The following is a 21269-nucleotide window of genomic DNA, read 5'->3' as shown; positions in this document are numbered from 1 at the left end:
GATTGAAAAGCAGAACTTTGATTAAAGGTCATCTATTTTGTATGGAAAAGAAATAGTTCAAGATAGGGCTATGTATGACTAGTGGGGAGAGGACAGTGGCTTGATTTGTGGTCATATTCCAAGAATGAAAGAGTCTGGAGACTGGGGAGAACAGCTCCAGGGCAGAGTCCTAGTGGTAAGCTTACGGGATGCGCACGCAGGGCAGAGACCTGTGTTGCACATTAGCATTGAGTAAAAACCACTTACCACAAGAGATGAGCCTAACTACCAGACAAAGTGACTTAACCTGCTGACACCAACCAGCTTCTGTCATGGACTTACTCGTGCTATGCTGATGGTTATGATTGGTCCAATCGCGTGGTCCTACTAACCAAGCTTTATATAGGTACTGTGGACACTAAACGTCTAACATGCACAATGGTACCAGTACCAAGTCTCTAGTATGATGCCCCCACTCAAGGATATGACCTGTTCACTGGTGCCAAGTTGACTATATTACATACTCTCCTAGAAAGTACCAGGCTGGCAATTTAATTTGACGGGAATAGATACATATTCCTGTGTGAGTTTGCTATTCTTGCATAGGGGGCCCTCAGGCAATACTATTTTCCCGAAGTTAATAGAGATTTTGCTTCAGTAGCATAGAGCCCAGAGCTTATGTCAGATCAAGAGAACCACTGTAGAGTGGAGGCAATGGCTACATTGGTTAGGCGATCACTGTATAAGCAGTGACCAGAATTCACATAAAAAAGCTACTCATGGAGGCACATGCTTATAATCTCAGAACAAATCCTATCTGTTCTGATCCCTGGGGCTCCCTGACAAGCTAGCCTAGCTGATCCAGTGAGCTCTAGGCCAAGGAAAGACAGTCTTAAAAAACTGAGGTGTACAGTACCTGAGGAATAATACTGGGGGTTGACCTTGGGTCTTCACACTCAGGTGCACACATGTGCCTGCATGCCCACACATATGCTCCCGCAAAGAGATACACTTTATAGCAGAGGAGGTTCCATGTTCTCATGTCCCTGGCACCCAACAGTCACATGTCATATCTCATCATCAAAGCTGATAATCTCTGAAGTGTCAGAACAGCCTGTTCGAGCTGTAGCTAAAGCATCATATAGAGATGGTTTTGTACAGATGTGGGACCATCTTCCAGGACCCCACACAGAGCTTAAGACAGGAATCTTAGGGGTTTTGTGACAACAGAAGAATAATAAGTGGGTCTGAAGACCAAGGGCCACAAGCAGGAGTGGCTGCACCCATCATTGCTATCAGTGACCCTCTTGTGCTTTCTGACACTACACCCTAGGGAGCTGCCCATGTAGAAGTCTTGGCTGTCAAAGGAGGTTCAGGTCTACCTGGATCCAGCAATAGTTTTTCTGTGCAGTTGTCTGTCTGTCTGTCTGTCTGTCTGTCTGTCTGTCTGTCTGTCTGTTTATTTGTGATCAGAGATAGCAGGTAAGAAAATACGATGGTTTAAATGTGATTCCTTGCCACACCCAAAGTCATGCTGGAGTTCAGTCTCCTTTGTGAGGTACTCCAAGGGTGGAAACTTAATCTGGAGCTATGATTAGGATTATATGAGGTCATTAGTGTACAATCCCTGTGATTGAATCTTGGTGACTTTAAAAGAGGAGGAAGAGACCAGAACACACAGAGAGACTCTCTCAGACTCTCTAAGACTCTCTAAGACTCTCTCTCTCTCTCTCTCTCTCTCTCTCTCTCTCTCTCTCTCCTCTCTCTCTCTCTCACACAGACACACACACTTTCTCTCACTCACACACATACACACACTTGTGCCATTGCACTAACCATGAGGTGATAAACATCTCAAGTGTAGGCCTGTGTACTAGACCCATGTGCTTTAAGTTTTATTTCAAACAGAAATGACTATTGGGTTCTAAATGTTCAAACAAAATAATTCTTATACTCCAGAACATATCTTAAGTCTTAAAGAGATCCTTAAAATAATTTAGAAATTTTATTTTTCTTTACTAACCCAAACCTATGTCTTTTGTGAGGTGTCCCAGGCAGAGGAAGCTGATGTCTGTGTGTGGTCACTCCTAGACGTGGCTGCAGGCCTGCCACTTGTCTTGAGTGCTTCTGATGTAAATGCAGACTATGACACTGCAGTTGCAGCAAATAGCAAATCTGGACTGGTAGTAGGCTATGGTGCTGAATTTTATGTGTCAACTTGTACAGGCAGAGATTTTCTATCCCACCAGACAGCTTCCAAATTACCACCCAGAGTCTTAATACTAACTGTAAAAGCTCTAGCTAGCTCTTACAACTTAAATCAACCCATGTTTCTTATCTAAGTTCTATCACGTGACTCATGGCTTGTTACCTCATTTTGTCCATGTCCTGCTTCCTCTGTGTCTGGCTGGCGATTCCTCCAACTCTTCCCTTCTTCCTCCCAGCATTGTCGGTTTGGCTCTCCCACCTAACCTTATCCTATCCTGCTGCTGTCAGTCAACTTCTTTATTAAACCAATCACAGTAACATATATTCACACAGTTCAAGGGAATATTCCACAAACTTGGCTCAGTAAAGATATCCAGCTATTTGGTCAATCAAAATTCTAGATATTTCTGTGAAAGTCTAAGTGTACTTTGAATAATGCAAATGACCCTCCATAATGGTGGTCTCCATCAACTAACAAACATCTAAACAGAAAAAGCTTGGCCTTCCCAGGAGAACAGAGGATTCTGCCATCAGGAGATTTTGGACTTGAACTAAGACATGGACCCTTCCCAGGGTCTCCAGCTTGCCACCCAGCAAACAAACAATTCCCTTCCCATTTGCCACCTTCCACAATGGCATGAGCCAATTCCCGTAGAAACAGTGTATTGTCTATGTTTTTTTGAGAGAACAGAAATGAAACATCATGCAAATTCAGCAATTGATGTTAAGTCCAGGAAGATAAAGCATTATCGTTCCCAGCACACATGTTTGGTCTCATAATCTGATCCAGGCAGCATCCATGACCGTGGTGTTTGTGCTGGACTGGAGCTCAGTGTTTATCAGGAAGAACTGAGGAAGCCTGGCGGTGGTGGCACACACCTTTAATTCCAGCACTCGGGAGGCAGAGTCAGGTGGATCTCTGTGAGTTTAAGTCCAACTTGGCTTATAAAGAGAGTTCCAGAACAGCCAGGGCTATTACACAGAGAAACAGTGCCTCAAAACAAGAAGAAGGAGGAGGAGGAGGAGAAGGAGGAGGAGAGGAAAACTGTACCAAATCAGCCTTAGAAGCAGCAACAAGAGCAGTAACTACCACCACCAAACACCACCACCACTGCTACCACCAACCACCACCACCACTACTACCACCAAACACCACCATGACTATTACCACCAAACACCACCACCACTACTACCACCAAACACCACCATGACTACTACCACCAAACACCACCACCGCTACTACCACCAAACACCACCACTGCTACTACCACCAAACATCATGACCACCACAAAACACCACCACCACATCAAAACACCTAAAGGCAAGCTGAACAAGCAAACAGTGTTGGAACACTTCAGGGTGTCATGTTCTTAACTGAACAGCAGCTCCAACAGAACCCACTGACTCAGTTCACACAGAGGTGGGGACAGGGGAACAAGCAGGACACACTGTGAAATGTTCTCAGGCACGCCCTAAAGTTTGACACACAGATGGGTAACAGTCATCAGAATAAAATGCAAATGTTGTCCTGTTAGAACTCTCCCAGTTCCTGCCACATACCATGTGGAGCCACTGAGTTTGGATCCTTTCTATTACTTATAAACATTTCAATATTCAGCAATGTTTTAGTTGGGGTGAGGGGAAACTGCCAATTTTCCAGGTCAAAATGATATGACTTGGCTGTTGATCAGCAACTTCATGATTTAAGTTGGTGTTTCTCCTCCTTGAAATTTTTGTTTCCTTCTCCTTAATGATGTTGCTTATTGGATTGTTATGATGATTAATAAATGCATATAAAACACATGGCTTACATTTTGCCTAATATTAGGCTATTGTTATTGCCATTATTATTATGCCAACAATACCAATCAGTAGATCAGTGTATGCATGAATGGGACAATAATTTAATATTAATGTCCATTCTTACTATGATGAAAATAACATTTGGAAATTGGGGTACTGTATTAAGGGATGGCAAGGAAAGTCTTGGGATCTTTTAAGGGGAATTTTTGTGCATTGGAAATACCACTTGTGATTTAGCTATTTTCCCTCCGATTACTAAATCAATCTCTTGATAGGTTTGTCCTTTAGCAATCTTTTCTTCTCCATCATATAATTATAGATTTTGTGTGTTGGGTATGTGTGCATGTTTATGTGGATGTGTGCACATATGCACATGGGTGTGCACACATAGATGTGGAGGTCAGAGGTTGGTGTTGACTGTTGTTCTCGGTTGGTCTCCACCTTACTTTTGAGACAGGGTTTCTCACTGAACCTGGAGCCTATTGATTGGCTGGCCAGTCAATGAACTCCAGAGATCTGCCTGATTCCTATCCAGGTACCAATGCTGAGATTACAAAGGTCCCATCCAGCTTGCATATGGGTGCTGGGAATCTGCTCAGGTCCTCATGTCTGTGTGGCTGACACTTTATGGAGTGTCTCCCCAATCCTATAGTATTGAAAACAAAAGTGCTTCTCTTGAGACTCTCCTATTGGTCTAGATTAGTTAATAACAATTTATAAAGTTTTGCGACTTTTTGAAGCAGTTTGTCTTATTTGAGTGGGACATCAGAATGTCTCTACCAATAAGTAATCCTGGCTTGACTGTCTCTGAAAATCTCACCAGATTGGCATTTGCCCCCCAGGAAAAAAGAAAACCACCATCCCACAGATGGGCTCCATATATGGCCCTGCCCCATCCCCAAGTCCCTTTGTCCCTTTGCATGTTGATATAGTCTATTTTTAGTATTCTGTTAATTTTGATTCAGTGCTATGCTTAATTCCCCTAGCTTCAGTGATGAGATGAACGACCTTCCCTGCTCTGTCATATGCCTTGGGAGTTTAAATATGAAGTGACGAGTCATGGGCTATACACAGCAAGAACCTACAAGAACCTTCTGTGGCCCAGTGGACTGAGAAGTGGTGCCAGCCAGAGGAACCTTGGGAGGCTGTCAGACATCTAGATGGTGCCTGGAATGTTTGATTTTCATCCGGATGCTTGGCATTATTGCGTAGCTCTCAGGTCGCTCGTCTTCTAACTGCTGTTTAATCTGAATCTGGGTCAAGAGGTGGAAAGTGCCCTTGACTAACCTTGCCCTTGGGAATGAAAGCATCCATTACGAATGTGCCCAGAGGTGCTCCTAAGTGAAGAAGCTGTCTTCAGCATCCTGCTGAGACCTCAAAGCATCCACAGAATTGCATGTCTTACTATGCGCTGGAAACCCTGGATGTTCTCCAACAGAAAATCTTGGCCCCTAGATTTTACCACACTGCTAAACTCATAAGGGGTAAAAATCTAGCAGACATGCACAGCAGATTGGTTTTAAGTAACGTAAGAAGTTAGTACTTGTTTTGTTTAATCTTGAGTTGAAAAAAAATGATTTAAGAGGAGTTGAAAAGGCTGAGGTCTGTCCTGTGGAACAAAGGACTGGGGGGCTCCATGCTTTGAAGTTTTTCTCTCACAGTTTTACATGGGAGTGACAATGGAATTTAAACTTAATTTTGTTTGTGGGAAAATAGATCTCATCCTATGGTAAGAATGCAGAATATAAAACTCTTACTGGGGGCCTTTGCTTGATAGTTACATATCAATGCACTGAACTGTCTTGAAGATAGAATAAATCTCAGGTGGAGAGGATAGTCATTCTGTCGGTGATGGCTCCTTGGTGGGTTTTCTATAACCAGACACGTCTAACTGCAAGCATGAAGCTGCGTGTGACTGGCAGTAGCAGCAAATGTAAACAAAATTGTAAACATGCTTAAAACACTGTGTGTGTTCATTAATTTTTATGAACCTAAGCACATAGCAAGCTTTCTTGTTGGGCTATCTTTGGATCGCCAGACCCAAAATGACAACATGGAGACTTCTTATTAATTATGAAAGGTTGGCCTTTGGACTTAGACTTGTCCCCAACTTGCTCTTATAACTTAAATTAGCCCTACTTCTATTAATCATAGACCAGGCTGGCCTTGAACTCAGAACTCAGAGATCTGCCTGTCTCTGCCTCCTGAGTGCTGTGATTAAAGGTGTGCACCACCATGACTGGTCTGAATATCATCTTATTTCTGTGTGACAGTGATCAAAACTTCACAAGAGGCAGAGCCCTTTGCCTTCAGCTCTCAACAGTAGTCAACTGTAGTGCAAATTCTAATTGGTCTTAATAATAAAAACCCAGAGTCAGATTTAGGGGATGAAAGATCAGAGAAGCAGAGCAGCCAGCCACTAGTTCTTATCTTTATGAAATCCTCAGATGAAAGTGGGCAAGATCCTTTCTCCATGAATCTTCAGACTGAATGCTGTCTCTATAAAACCTCAAGCTTACTCCTGTCTCTTCCCACTTTATTTTCCTGTCTCCATTCAGCTGTATCACTTACTGTCTCCACTTTCCTAGTGCTGAAATTAAAGGTGTGAGCCAGCACTGCTTGACTCTGTTTCTCTTTTAGACTAATTCAATCTCGGGTAGTAAATACATCAACAATGTATATGTCATCTGCATTTGAAAAATTCAGAGAAAATACTTCATTATCTATCCTATCTTAGTGAATCCAAAGTCTTGGACCTAATTTACTTTTTATCCCAACTAGCATTTCCACCTAAAACTCTTCTGATGTCTCTCAACCTTATATACTTTATACCTCTTTAGTGAGTCTCTTTTCTGAGTCTGGTAACAAGGAAAACTATAACTATCTAGTCTTCAACTCCCTCAGAGACCTGAAAAGGAAATAATATTAGCTGAAGAAGCAGGAAGTGCAAGCAAGCGACTTCCAAAAAAATATGAGAAATGATAGAAACATCTGGCTGCCTGGACAGTCACCCAAGGTTAGTCTGCAACCTTGGGGTCTACAAAACTAGACTATTCAACAGACTTTTCTAGGAAGCAGTATTTTTGAAGGATTGTCCCACCTTGTCATGGAAAGATTTGGCAGTTACTCTCTTTTGTGTCCTGCTTGTACAATTTGAACAGCATATTGTCAACTGTGGAGGCAGGGGCATTTTCTTGCCCAGGAGCCTAATTTTGCCACAGAGAAAGTAAACTCCACGTGGAGTTTCTTTGATGACCATCATCTTTTTCAAAGTGGATTGATGCTGCCTGGAATAGACATTTCTCATCATAAAAAAAGAAAGAACCTATGTTATTAAAACATCTTAAAGCCATATTCTGTAGATGTCTGAAGTGTTTCAAGATAAACCTGTCTACTTAAAATATATCTGTTTGATCTTGAAAACATACCTAACATGACAAGTTTGATTGTAATAGGTGACTTCTAACCTACATTTCCTTATTATCCAAACTTGTTTGTAATAATAACTTCCAAGGGTCAAAAATCTGCATTACATTGTTAAATGAATTGCATAGGTACAATATTTTGAACACGTTTAGAAATATATGTACTATATGTTCTAATAAAAATAACCTTAAATTTGTGTCAATATATAAAAATGTATATCAATGTAAATTATTTAAAACTGGTAGTTTCTTCTTTGGTTTAAAAATAGACTCAATAATCTACCTTTTTACCCTATTTTTATATTCTCCCCCTTTCTTTTCAGAGTAGATTCAATAATCTACCCTTATATCCTATCATATCTATTGTAATGGTCTGTCCTGTCCCTTTAAGAGACAAACCTCACCCATTCCTTCCCCCCATGACTGAGACAAGTAGATTTTCCTTCTGCTTCTGGCCTGAGCTCTTTCTTTTCCATCTCTTTCCTGAAGAGGCATCTCTGCCTCTCTCCTTCTCCCTCTTTCCCCCATCTCTGGTTCTCTCTTTCTCTCTCTCTATTTCTCTCTTTTTCTGCCTCTCTCTCCTCATCCACCTTCTTCCTCCTTCTCCCCTTTTCCCTTCCCTTCCATAACCCACTAAATAAATAACCAACCTCGCTCTGCATGGTGTGCCTATCCATCTGTCTCTCACCCGCCATGCGGCTGCCTGCCTGGGACCTGCTGGACCTCGAGCCCGCTGCCCACTGCCATCATACAGGAATGGCACTGTTTTAGTTTTACCATAACACCCATATTACTGTTTTCTCTTCTCAAAACATGAACCCTGAATCTAAACTCCTTTGTTTAACTTTTTCCTTAGACTATTATCAATAACAACTTTTAACTAATCTCCTTAAACAATGACAAATATCTATAACCCATTGAATGACCAAAAACTACCCACCCCACTTCTTGGGAATATGGGTGTCATGTTCTTAAATTTATTTCCTGCTGTCTGGGGTGATGACATTTTTAGGTGACAAATTAGTTAAGACAAATTTGGGCTAATTGTTAAGTCCTGGAAGAGGTAGCTGTATAATCTGTTGTTCAGTCTTTGTATAATGGGAAAGTGCAGGGTTTATCTCAAGTCCTTGCTAGTATAGTCTGTGAGGCTGGACCATCTCAGCTAGCCACCTCAAAATTGTTCTGAGCAGTTTGTAGTCCAAAACCGATCTTTAGTTGGTTTTTTCAGCTTAGTGATGCTATTATAGCCCAGGTGAAATTGTCATTGTAGGATCCTAATCTCTTTGGAGACTTCAGAGATATCATTAGGTCAGATTATTCCTTTTCTTAGTAATTTTTTCCTGGTAGTTTTTGCTTCTTCTTTGGATGCTTATTTGCCCAAAAGACCTTAAATTTTTCAATATGATTGTTTTTATTTTTCTGAAAAGACAGAAACAAAACTATTTCCCAACTCTAATTTAGGGAGGTTCCCTTTCGGCAAGTTACAGCTGATCAAATGAAAAGCATTTGTTAGTTTTATAACTTAGTTTAGATTGAGTGATCACACTGTTTGATGAACTATCACCTTGTCTAAGCAAGAAGTCTCTTTTGCTCAAATCTAATTCTTATCAATTTTGATTTATGGTTTATCCTCTCTCTTCTGTGTTGTTATATCATTCAGAGTTGTATGGTTTCTGACAATAGGCACTAGGTTCTTTAATTGCTCTGGGAAGGAATTTTCTCTACAACAGCAGGACATGACTGAACCGAATTTTACATGGGGGCCTGCAAAAGGCCCCTCAAGGAGTTTCTCAATGACAATGGGTTACCTCAACTGTCTCTTGTTGATCTACATTTATTAGCTAAATGCCTGCCTTTGCTACACCTTCTGCATAATCCAGAAGGGAGGAACATTCCAAATGGATTATGCTTAGAAAAAACATTGTTTCTAGGAACACCCTATCTACAGTCCTTTTAAAGTGATCTTGTTTACCACAACTGAAACACTTGACACTTTTTCTTCAAACCTCAGGAAATCACTTCTCCTATCTAAGCATCATCATGGTTATGAGATTCAATACTGATTTTATCTCAGATCCATTCCTCTAAGGGTGCTGATCTGGCCTTTAATGGCCTAATTGTCTTTTTGAATTGTGAATTTACATTTTCAAAAGTCAGAGATTCAATTATTATTTGTCTAGCTTCTGAATTTGGTATCATTCTATTTACTGCTGATGTTAATTTTTATAAGAAATCAGTGAAGGTTTCTTTCAGACCCTGTATGATTTCAGAAAATGACTCAATTTTCTTTCCTACTTCTTCAATTCCATCCCAAGCATTCAAAGCTTCTGTGTGGCATAAAACCAGAGTGTGGCCAACATTATAGAGAGTGCTTTTCTACATTAGCATAATCTCCTTCTCCAAGAAGTTGGTCTTGGGAGATTTCCATTCTGCTAGCTCTACTTCATTTTTCAGTGGTCTTAACCTCTTCTTGCCACCAAGTCCTCCATTTAATTGTGGACCAGGCTCAAAGGCTGCTGTAACCAAGTCTCTTCAGTCTTTAGGGATAATTCCATTACAAGTTGACCATTAGTTTAATATCTGCTTCACAAAAGGTGAATGCATGCCATATGATATTATCACTTCCTTGAACCTCCTTAAATCTAGCATTTCCACAGGATTCCAATGAATGCTTAAATAGCTTTGGGAATATCTATCATTTGGAAATTACCATAAGGTGACTGAATATATTAAGTTAATTTGTTTGAAAACCTTAGGCTGTTTCTCTCTAACCTTATAATGCAGTGTTGGAATTGGTTCTTCTTTAAAATTCCTCTGTCTGGGTTTGAATAGCTCTGATCTATTTTAATAAGTTTTTCTAAAGTCTGTATCTTGGCACTCATAGCAACCAACTATTTTAGAGATAAACCAAGAATTACCAAGATGATAATTAGCATTATGTCAATACCAGTTAAATTGATTATTCTCTCATTTAATTGACTTAATTGTTCTGATTTAAAATCATGCATTGTATAATCATACAGAGACCTGTCTCCTTTGTAATAGTGCTTGCCATTTTTTAACATGGAAAAAAAACTCTCTCTTTTAACTAATTTCCCCTTTAAGAATTCCCAATTTTTTCACCAAATCTGCGGCCAATGACTATAAAGTGTGAATCTAATTGCTGCTGCATAGAACAATAGAAGCCCAAGTGAGTTTCAAGGCAGCTATCTTTTGGGGCAGAAACCAAAAAGGGGTTCAAGGGAAGTCCCACAACACACCAGGACAAAAGAAGCCAAAGAGTTAGTGGTCTGCACCAGGGAACATGAGAAAGTGTCTATCTAACTCCTGTGGCATTTGGAACCCAAATGTCTATGAAGTTTGCTCCAGAGAGGCTGTACCAGAAAAACTCAGACCCACTCAGAGAGCTTGAAGAAAAGAAAAAAGGAAAACCTAGCAGGTGGGGCAGTGACTCTGGCAGTGTGTAGCTCTGGCCTGTGCTGGTGGCTGCAAGGCCACAGGCAAGTGGCTTTTTTGTGTGAATTTCTGCCCCAAAGTTGGATGCCAGATGAAGTATGAGTTCTAATTGGTATTAATAATAAAAACCCAGAGTCAAATATCAAGGTAAATGTTGAAAGATCAGAAAAGTAAAGGAGTCAGCCACTAGGGAGACTTTTGAACCCTACCAAATCCTCAGACTGAAGTGGACAAGATCCTGTCTCCAAGAATCCTCTGACTGAACCCCATCGCTACAAAACCTAGGACTGAATCCTGAATTCTGTCACTTCCTGTCTTCACCTCCCTAGTGCTGGATTAAAGGTGTGTGTCACCACTGCCTTGTCTCTATGGCTAACTAGTGTGGCTAGCTCCACACCCTCATCTTCAGGCAAGTTTTGTTAGTTAGATCACAATCAAAGTATTACCACAGACAACACTGTGGAACAGGAAGAGGGGTCTAGAATTGTTAAGGGGTCATGGCTTTATCTTTGTATGTGTGTGTGGGTGAGCATGGGCTCTGGAATTCTTAAGCAGAACAACATCATTTAAGACACCTGACCTTCTTACTCTTCCTTCTCAAAGAGGTACTAACTGAGTTAAACTCAGACACAGCCATTTATGGGGAACAACCGACTTTAATGTCTTTTGTGAGAATGTGGCTCAGGAGGCAGCCATAAATAGTGGGAGGGTGTAGGTGAGAAACAGAGATTTCTTTGGAATGAGCAACATCAGCAAAGCTCATGGGACTTTTCTGATGCCTTCTAGACGTCAAGACTTCTCTAGACAGAAAAGCCATGAGTATGGGAACCAGCAGCTCCTGCCTCCCCACTCGTGACAACCACCAACCACTGTTTTCCCATTTCGTATATTTGACGTAGTAATAATCTCACTTATACAGGTGAGGCTGTGTCTTATTTATTTCACTGAAATAATGTCTTCCAGGATTATCCATGTTGTTTCAATTCTGTTTTAGTTGCTTAATAATAAACCATCATGTAAATATGTATGTATTTGCCTTAACATTCATTACATCTTCTTTATTCATCCATCCATGAACAAGTGCTCAGTTTGCAGGGACTGAAACTTAGAGAGGACTCATAACTTCCCAAAGTCCCAGGGAATGGTGCTAGGACACAGGGAAGCTTGCACTGTAGCTCACACTTGTTCTAGGACACAGGGAAGCTTGCACTGTGGCTCACACTTGGAACTCTTCAGCCTGTGGGCTTTATTATTCCACTGTAGGATGGAAGCTTGGTCAAGGGGGTGAGGGCAAGTTGAAGGGGAAACATAACAGTGATCACAAACGTTGGGTCGTTTAACCTCCCAATACCCCTGTCCTTATTATCTAGTTCAGCAGACACCTGAAGCACATTGGGCCTGGATGGCTGCCAAAAGCCACACAGGACTGGGGCAACAAGCCAGTTTATGGTAGAGCACACAGTGGCGAAAACTCAGAAGCAAGACTGTGCCAAGGCCAATGTGCTAAAGAGAGGAAACTGCCCACAGCTGTAGCTCACACTGCTCCCCGAGACCTCCTCAGTAAGATGCCCTGAATTAGAGGACATTTTTACTCAGGGTCTTGGTCCTGCTATGAAGCGCTTTCCCACTGACCTGAACGTAAGTTTGTAGACACAGAGCTTCAAGGAGTATGACTTACTGTGCTAAATGTAGGGTGTGGATGTCACCTGAGATCCCCCGGTGACACATTTGTTCTTCATATGAATGAGTCATGGCTTTGGCGCTATCAAATTCGTATTATGAAAACCTCCTTCTCTCATGTCTCTGTGTGGAGCCAGCTTAATCAGTAAATGCTATAGTGGAGTAGGGAAACAGGGTTACCTTTAGCAAATGTGTCATTTCTTTTGAGTGTCTAAACTTGGGTTCAATTACTCACCCTGAGCCAAGAGAACGAGACAGGCTGTTTCATGCTTTAAAAAAAAAATCACAAAACTCCAGTCTTTAAATATTTGTCGTATCTACAGGTGAGTGAATAGGAAAGGTTTAAATTAGATATTATTTGCCAATACTACCCAATCATTGACAGATGGTTTTAACTGCCTGTGCTGTTCCCACACTGCCTTAGTCCTGAAGCTAGAAGGTGATCATCTACTAAGGTCATTTAAATTAGTGTATCTTTAACTCCCTGGGAAGAAAAACCCAATAAAATAAGTTCCAAGTTGCTGGTGGCCAATATTTTATAACACACGATATAAAACTGGTTATGAGAAAAGTGACCACGTAGTTGGATGGCATAGCAACATCAATCTGCTCAGAATGTTTACAGTTAAGCTTTGTACTTTGCTCATTGTAATAGCTACATGACACGCTCAGTCGCAGTCTGGCAGTTTGACAGACCCCGGCTGGGACTGTACTTACTAACATGAGGAAGGGCGATGCTGGACATCTCTGTAACTGAGCTCCTAGGTTCTCTTCTGGCCTCTTGTCTATGCATTGCTTATTGTGTTAGTGGAGTTTTCATCCAAACTCACCTCCCTTGCTCGGTGTAAATGCAATGGAAATGCGCGTTCTTCACAACCAATAGAACGTCAAAAGATCTGAGATGGAAGCCATAGAGGTCCATGGCAAGAAGCAAGCCATTCAAGGAAGAACAACTTCAGAGACAAGCCACGAGTCTCAAAGATTGCTTGAATGCTGTATTTGCCTTGGAGAAGTTATAGAAGCAACTAAAGATGTCTATTTTTGAAGAACTGTCCTTTCTGGCACTGCTCTTGATTGCTTGGCAGAAAACACTGCCCCAAGAAGATTAAAAAAAACCAAAACTTGGAATGGAATTAATGGAACATTTAGACAAGAGCAAAACACAGGGCATGAGACCCAAGAGATCGAATTTTCTTTTCCCCTAGACACTTACCCAGAAACAAAGGCCAAAGAAACAAAGAGAAATAGGGACAGAGAGACTTAATTTTAATCTTTTCACGTGCCCTGTATGCAGAATTTATACATGTAGGCATCAGAGTCTGAGATTTTCAGTTTCCCAGAGAAGCTCAGGGAGGAAAATCTCCAGAAAGTGTCCTGCCACCTCTGATACTTTAGAACTTGGACATTTAAGAGCAAAAGCTACAACGATAGCAGGTGGTTTTGGTTGATTCATGTTGGTGGTTAGGAGAAAGATAAGATTTCATGTGTGTGGGTTATCTCTGATGCAAGTCCCCATCAAAAGCTCTAAGGGATGGGAAAATGGTTTAGAGGTTAAAGAGTTGCAAGTATGAGGATCCCCAGAACCCACTGATCTGGGATGAGATTAGTTGAGAGTCCTGCTGCCTTGGCCGAGGTCTCTCCCACAGGCTGTGCTCCACCACAGGTCATGTGACCTCACATTCTCCAGAATCCCTCTTCTCCAGCCGCATTTAGACTTACACTTTGGGATCTGAGTTCCCAAAGGGAGAGCTTCTAGAAGACAAGAGACTCTTAAACTTCTGTTGGCTCTGAGCTTGCTCGTGTCTCTTTGGTTTACCCTCGGTAGAGGAGCAACACACGAACATAAATTCTGAGGCTCTGCTCATTGGGGGCCAGCAGCGCAACCCTTTCAACACCCATCCCCCCACCCTGCCCCCGAATTCCTTTCACTGGCCCTACCTTTGGAAGGCTCCAATATTGTACTAAGTAGTTAAATGTTTGGCCAGGGTTCAAACCTTTTCCACAAGAGATGCTGGGAGCACTTCAGATACAAACTGTAGCAAGATCTCTTTATTTGGGCCTGTTTGAAATATTCTTACCAAAATTCCTGCTTCTGAAATGATGTATCTCAGCCCCAGAAACAAGTATAGTGTGGCTGAGTGAGAGATGGCAAGTGTTTTCACTCTGTGGTGGTAGAACTGTTCAGGAGGAAGCAAATCCTCACATCCAGGGTCAGCAGAAGGAGAAAAGTGAGAAAGCTGTAACAAGTTTATTTTTGAAGCTGTTTTCGAATTTTCACTTAAAAACTTTGCCAGATTAATTACCAACATCTTGTCAGGCAAAGGCAGGCTCCATTCCTTACCATCTCCAGTAAGCCTGAGCAGGATGCGTCATTACCCATTGTCTTGCTTTCCCTCCTCTGTACGATGAGGATAATGGCTTCCACCCACTTGCCTAGCAGGGTAGTTCTCGGCTGGGAGGAAGAAGTAAAGGTGTAGGCTTTCTTTTATCTTCAAATGGCTGCTTGCAGTAACACACACGAAGGGCGGAAATTACTTGTTCTGCCCAAGCACATATTTTAAGTGAAGGCAGAACTAGAGTGCGTAAAGCAAGCACTGGGAGGAAACTCACATGATTGGAATGCGAATTCTTCGCAGGGTTTTTGGCAGAACTTACCAGGGAGAGCCCTAGTGAGAGGCACCACTGCCAAGTGGGATCTGCCTACAGTGAGTAAGAACATGGGATCCCACCTGGCCAAGAATTCCACTTGGTATGGTTAGCACTGATGATTCTGAGCTGAGAAGACTTCGGTACTCACAGGTCACAGGTCACCAAGTCAGGGTCTCTGCTTCATAAGAAACCCTTAGACCAGAGTCCTGGAGCAGAGAAGCCCACACTAGAGAGGGAGTGGAGGGAGGCAGCCTGAGCCTGGGTTCTGGGCACTGTTTTGAGGCACCTTGACTTCCACTTCCATATCTATGAATAAAAAGTGATGCTGGATTTATGTTTCTCGATATCCAGTACCTAAGGGGGGGGGGGCGGTCCTCAGTTTTCAAAATGGCCAGTAACAACACTGCCTTTATTTAGAGTATGGCCACACAAGCCAAGGGATGTTCGCCTTCTTCACTTGATCAGGAATGACCAGGATGTGCATGCCGATCATTTCACACTAAAGAAAAGTCTGCACTTGCAGTTTACAGAGGTGCTCCATAACTTGGATGAATGTGGATGTACGGGTTCTTTGTGGTATGCAACTGAGAACCTTTTGGATGAACATCTCAGGAATGCTGTACGAAGCTGATCACAGGGCAATTGATCTCCATCGTGTCTGCATCAGCTGACGTTTCCGTGACTGGTGATTTAGTTCTCTTCTTCCTCTGCATCCTCAGCAACATTCGTTGTTGCTCGATTCTGCGTGGGGGTGGGGATGGGGGTGTTCAGGTCAGAGTCAACTGCAGGTGCCATTCCTCAGGAATCATCACATTGTTTTCTGAGACAGGGACTCTCATTAATCTGGGGAACACTAACTCAGCAAGGCGTGCTAGCCAGAAAGTCCCAGAAACAGTCTGCTCCCCACAGTGGTGCTGGAATTACAAGTGCATGCCATTATGCCTGGCTTGCTTTACATGGGTTCTTGGAGGGTCAAACTCCAGTCCTCGAACTCTACGCGCAAACACTTCGTTGGGTAAGCCTTTCGCTCAGTCCTAGTTTCTTGACTATAGCCATTCTGGCTGAGTTGAGAGGAAATCAAAAGTCATTATAATTTAGCACTCCCTGATAGCTAAAGATGTTGAAAACCTCGTCAACTATTTATTAGCCATTTGCATTTCTTCTCTTGAGAGCTGTCTTTTCAGCACATTTGGTCACTTGCTAACTTGCTAGCATTCCTCAGGTGTTTGGCTTTAGAGTTCCTTATAAATTCTAGGATCAGTCTGTATTGAATATGTGGCTGACAAGATTCTCTCTCATATGGTTCCTGTGCTGTGCAGAAGCTTTTTTTTTTTCTGATCTTGAAGTATCTTTCTCTTTGGGGGCATGGATTGCATTGCTAGGGATTGAACCTACAGTCTCGTGCATGTGTGGCCTTGTTCTACCACAGAGCTGCATCTCCAGGCTCAGAGATGCTGTCTTAGGGTCTGTTCCGAAGTCCTCGCTGTGCTGTCTGCTCTCCTCTAGCACTTTTACAATTTCAGCTTTTTTTCAATTAAGGTCTGATCCATTTTGAATTGATTTTGTGCAGGGCGAGAGAAATGGCTCTGGTTTCATTCTTTTACATGTAGATGTCCAGCTTTCTGGGTGCCGTTTGTTGAGGAGTTTGTCTTTTACCCAGTGTATGCGTTGACACTGTTGTCAAAGATTAGGTGGCTATAGCTGTGTGATCTTGTTTCTGGGTCCCCTATATTTTTTCACTTGTCTTCCACCTGTAGTATTTTCTTATTTTTGAGGTATAGTCTCAACGTGTAGACCGACCTGACCTTGAACTCAGCGACCTTCCCGAGTGCTGGGATTGTGGGTCTAAGCCACCATGCTCAGCTGTACTGCTTTCTTTTCTAAGAGTCCTGAAAGACTCTTTCCATCTTCAGGTTTGCTGTGTAGCTAACCCTGGGATGGCAGGATTGCCAGTGGTGCTTTTCATTGTTTAGTTTGCCCCCCAGAGGCTACAGGTGGGAGATGTTAGCCTTTGTCTTTCTGTTTTGTTTACATTCTTTTCATTTCTGCATATGACCCACACGCTGCTGTCGTCTGTGGAGGAGTCATTGCTTTTTCTGTGAGGGAAAGGGGAGAAGGGGGCAGCTTTCATAACCTGTTCCTTCAGTGAAACCAAACCAGTAGCAAGTTGTTGTGGTTTGAGAGTATATAGTGCACAGAAAACAAGTAATAACAAACAGGACCTAGGGTTCTGATCCCAGTTCATACCCCTAGGAGGCATCTGAAAAGCTACCGTAGGGCAGAGGGTGTAGGAAAAGGCAAAGGCAGAAAACGCAAGGCTTGATTTAACAGAGCGTCTGCTGTAAGTACGCTGTTGCCCCGACACTCGACTTCACCCTTCAACACAGTGGTCGATCTCCTTGCACACCTAGGTTCTTGACCCTAGAGAAATGCTTGAAAACAATGGCACACAAATTTAATTTCCATCTTAAGTTCCCAAGGACTCAGAAGGGCCTGAATCATCTCTGAAGCATTAGATACCAGCCAAGTCCCAAATTCACCTGTGTTGTTGATGTCCGTTTTGCCCCGCCCACTCCTTTAGGACTAACTCCGTAGTCCCTTGTGTCCTCAGGACATGTCTGTAATCTTTGTCCCACATCAGGGCATCATTTCCTTTTGTCCTTTCAGAATCTCTTAGAAACACAAATGAGAAATTCCAAGTTCTGAGTCCAGCTGAGAGTGGTGGCAAGCAACCCTAAGTCTGGTTACTGGGCAGGCCGAGGCAGGAGGATCACTTGAATCCACAGGTTCAGAATCATTTTGGGCAACATAGTGAGATTATTGTCACAAGAAAGAAAGAAAAGGAGAAAGGAAGGAAGGGAGAGAGGGAGGGAAAAGAAAGAAATAAATCCTGGGTTCATCTTATTATTTCCATTTAAAATAAAATCCTATCCAAAATGAAACCAATAAAGGTTCCCAAACCAAAACACAAACAAACAAAACTCAGAGGAACAAATGAATCAATTACCTCAAATTTTCCAGTATAATAAAAACTCGGGAGTGAGAAATTGAGATAAAGACCAGAGAGCTGACTGGTTAACCCTTTCTCCGCGTATTTCCTGATCTACTAGCCCAAGAAATACCCGAAAGACTCTCTTTTCTCTTCCTGTCCCTCTCTAACAGACCCCCTCAGTCCTTCAACAACTCTACGCTAATCCTGCTCGCCAATCACTGACTACATTCTTTGATTAAAATTGCCTTTATTGGCATAGTGGAATGACTGTACGATCAATTCTCCTGCAATTAACACTCTCATTGGCAAGTGATTTAATTTCTTGAAGTATCATCTCTCTGGCTTAAAACTGCAGGTTTGCAGGAGTGTGGCCACGTGTGCTGCCTTTGTATTTAAAAAGCATCTGCTCGGAATTAATTTAAACTCATAAACTGAAACTTGAAAACTGCCTTTCTCTCCCCCTGCAAAGTCTTGTTTCATGACTCCTGCAGTGTCTAGGTTTGTAGAAGTGGATACTTGCTTGTAATACATCATCTGTAGAGAGACAGCCTTGGTAACAGGCACTGCCTTTAGACACAAAGGCTTTATCTAATTATATTTAAATCTGCCATCACTGGGAAAACACCCACCACACTTTAACATCACCAGTTTTTTCTTTGTGTTTATTTTGATTTGAGACAGACTTTTGTATCCCATGCTGGTATGGAGTTTGCTGTGTACCTGAAGATGACTTGGAACCTCTGATCTCCTGCCCCACCTCCTGAGTGTTGGTAATATAGACATGTGCCACCACACCCCATTTCATACAGTGCTGGGGAGAAACCCAGGCAAAAACCCTACCACCTGAACTACATCTCCAGACTGACAAGACGTTTTGTTTTGTTGTGTGGTATATGTATGTGTGCCGTGTGTGTGTGTGTGTGTGTGTGTGTGTGTGTGTGTATGCTCTTTTGTATGTGCATGTGGAAACCACAGGTTGATTTTGGGTGTCTTCCTTTATCACCCTTCATTTAATTTATTGAGACAGGGTCTCTCCCTGAATGTGGAGCTCCCCATTTCCACTAGACTAACTAGCCAGTGAGCCCTAGATGGTTCTGCCTCCGTACCCCTCCCTGACCCCAGTGCGATGCTGGGGTTTTACATGGGAGCTGGGGATCTGAACTAAGGTCTGCATACTTGACTTCATATTTAAAAATAATGGTTGGGTGGTAAGAGTTCTTTGTTCTGGCTGTGGCTGCTTTGTGAGACAGGTGTTTCTGAAACACCTTTACCCTGTGAAAAGCAGAGGTTTTCGAATTTAATAAGGTTCCTTTGTTTTGTACTTTTGCTATATCTAAGAATCGTTTCCTTTCAGAGTTGTGGCTTACATCCTTCGAGTTGTGTGTGGTGTGAAGGAGGAGTTCATCTTCTCGCACGTGGATATCCGTTTCAACAAGCACCTTTCATTGATAGGATTCTTTTCTCACAGAATGATCTTGGTATCCTGTTGAAAACCAAGTGACCATGACTTAAAGATTTATTTATGGACTCTCAATTGTATTAATTGATCTCTGTGTTTATCCTGTGGACAGTAACACAGTCTTGATCACTGTCACTTTGTTTTAAATCTGAAGTCAAGAAGAGAATCCTATACTTTGTTGTTTTTTGAATCATTATGACCATTCTGGGTCACCTGCATTTTTGTAAGAATTTTAGGATCTTCACATCAGTTTCTGAAAAAAGGCAAGAAAAACAGAAACAAAAACAAATATAAGAAAATGGTATTTTGATAGGTATCGTATTCAATCTTAGCCTGCTGTGTGGAGTATTGCCACTCTGACGCTTTATGTACCAACCTCAGTATAGATGGTCCTTTACAGATAGTCACCCAAATCAATGATGGATTGTTGTGATGCTTATTTTGGTTGTCACCTGGACACACCTGGGAAGAGAGCCTCAGTTGAAGAACCAACTGAAGCATGTTGGCCCATGTGTATGCCCGTGGGGCATTTTTATTTTTGCTAATTGATGTAGGTGGGCTCAGCACACTGTGGGCAGGACCATCCCCAGAAGATGGCTTGAGTTGTGGCAAAGGGGAGGTAGACGTGAGCTTGCAAGCAAGCTAGTAGGAAGTGTCCCCCAGGACCTGTTTTTAGTTCCTGTCTCTGGGTTCCTGGCTGACTTATAAGATGCTTTTGGTTTTGGTGTCTTTCCTAACAACAGAAAGCAGACTAGGACACCTGGCTTCCTTCCCCACCCTCCCAATTTATTGACTGAATAAAAACAATACAAACTGAGCACAAATTTTAAATATATTTCATGTGCTAATGATATGTAACAAGAATAAGATATTTTTTGATGTTGGGCCTTGGCAGCTGTTGTAAGTCCCAGATTGTAGTTACCCACATACCCACAAAGGTGAAAACACAAAACTCTACAGTGCCCCATGTAGCTAATCTGAGCGGGTCAGTAGGCTAAGTGTTCTAGATTCATTTTTTTTTTTGTTTTTTTCAAGACAGGGTTTCTCTGTGGCTTTGGAGCCTGTCCTGGAACTAGCTCTTGTAGACCAGGCTGGTCTTGAACTCACAGAGATCCACCTGCATCTGCCTCCCGAGTGCTTAGATTCATTTTTTGACTTATAATTTTTTTTTTGTTTTTCGAGACAGGGTTTCTCTGCAGCTTTTTTAGAGCCTGTCCTGGAACTAGCTCTTGTAGACCAGGCTGGCCTCGAACTCACAGAGATCCACCTGCCTCTGCCTCCCGAGTGCTGGGATTAAAGGTGTGCGCCACCACCGCCCGGCTTTGACTTATAATTTTGTCATGAGTTTATAAGATTTTTTCTCATTGTAAGTCTAGGCAACCTGTACTAAGCTCTTCCAAAATGTCTTTGAACGATCTTTAGTCTTTACAGTTGAATTCTTAGTTTACTTCATGCCCAAGAATTTTATTCTTTTTGATGCTCTTATAGACTTTTTTCTTAATTTCATTTTGCTAGTGCTAGAGATAGAATTGATAGAATTGTACATTTTAAATTTCCTTTTTGTCAAATATTACAAACATATGTCAAAATACATTCCTATAAGGTTGTTTTTATGGC

Source organism: Arvicola amphibius, chromosome 5 (assembly GCF_903992535.2).
Source record: "Arvicola amphibius chromosome 5, mArvAmp1.2, whole genome shotgun sequence".
Taxonomy (NCBI): domain Eukaryota; kingdom Metazoa; phylum Chordata; class Mammalia; order Rodentia; family Cricetidae; genus Arvicola; species Arvicola amphibius.
This window is presented reverse-complemented; position numbering follows the sequence as displayed.